Consider the following 1,427-nt stretch of genomic DNA (forward strand, 5'->3'; position numbering starts at 1 on the left):
CACTAGCTTTGTTGGCTATAAAGCAGTTGCTCGATTTTTCATACTGTCATTCTGCTCTATTAGCAAAGCCTAACACAATTAGGTATGAATATGCAGTAATAACATGCAAATTGTTCCCTCACAATTGCCCCAAGGCAGCAGTCTCAGCCTTGCGAAGCTTGATTTCTTCTACATCATTACAGGCTTGGCATAATTCATCTGAATAAAAAAAAAAAAAAAAAAATAGCTCAGCCTTATTGCATGTGGCCAGCTAGTAAAATCATCAGTAGTTGTTAACCATTCTCCCTCAATAGGTTTGTTAGCAATGCTGTCCCCAGCTCCCTGCCACTCCTGCACTTGTACATGTTTCCCTTGGGTAATGTTAGACACTACATTTGAGCCTGCCAGAACAATTAACCCTACTGTTAATTAGAATGAAATGTCAGGCGCACAGATGGTACAAGCTGGCACCCTGCCATCCCGCCAACTGCTGCTGAAAGCAGCTACCCCACTGCTGACAGCTGTTCAGCCATGTCCCAAATCAGCAGATGTCAAAACTTTCCAGCTGAGGAAAGCTAAAAAAAGCAAAGGCGGGGGGAAGGGTTCTAGTCCCAGCAGTGATGACTGTTTTACTGCTATTGTATCCATTACCTGTTGTCATATTGTACCAATCAAGCAGAGTCATCAAGTAGCAGAGATGCAAATTAAAAATAATGATATGAACAGTCATAATAAATGTAAACACATTATGAATACATAATACTGTACAAGTCCAAAGAAGGCATGCAATAAAAAAGTTGTGAATCTATTCCTTTAAATCATTCTAAATCTAGTCATGTCACACTATATTTGAATTATTTTCTATGAAAATATCACATTTTTCCCTTTGATAGTTCCATATGCTACGGTATGAAGAACTGTGTAGAAGTTTTGACAAACTTTGAGCACAATCCTGAAAATCTTAATAGTAACTAATTTATAATTTATAAATTATATAGTTTTAATTTATTACATTCAATTAATCCCATTTACATTAATGGTACTGATCTTTTAATTTTATTGGATACACCATCTAATTTAAATTACAAAAGTCAGGATTTAACCGCAGCTCTTCTAAGTGCTTGGACTTCTGTTACATAGACTATCTATCTGGTGTCTGTGCATACTGCACATCATATAGGCCACTTAAAACCAAGGTTCTGACAAAACATGATAATTACCCTAGGACACTTTGAAGAGGCCGAGTAGTTTAGTCCTGATTTCTCATCCAAATTCCAATAGTTATGTTTACCTTGTCCCAATTCTTCTGCAGTTTTAGAGCATGACTGTATTCTTCCTGTCTTCCAACCCTTGGCTTTCAACTTCAAAAGAACTTTTTTTAATTGAACTTCAGGTGACAGACGTATTTGTGTGTTCAGCAAAGGGATCTCTACCCATCACTTATCTCA

The 1,427-nt window shown here is 37.1% G+C and overlaps 1 long non-coding RNA gene across 1 annotated transcript in view; it reads right to left on the minus strand.

The window, feature by feature from the left end:
* The window catches only part of LOC102382266, an 88,072-nt gene that overhangs the window by 4,630 nt on the left and 82,015 nt on the right, over positions 1 to 1,427 (minus strand). Inside the window, exon 3 of the long non-coding RNA XR_322830.3 lies at positions 123 to 198. This is a non-coding gene — a long non-coding RNA (uncharacterized LOC102382266). The remainder of the gene's footprint in view (positions 1 to 122; positions 199 to 1,427) is intronic.

The sequence above is a fragment of the Alligator sinensis genome, unplaced genomic scaffold (assembly GCF_000455745.1).
Source record: "Alligator sinensis unplaced genomic scaffold, ASM45574v1 scaffold71_1, whole genome shotgun sequence".
Classification (NCBI taxonomy): domain Eukaryota; kingdom Metazoa; phylum Chordata; order Crocodylia; family Alligatoridae; genus Alligator; species Alligator sinensis.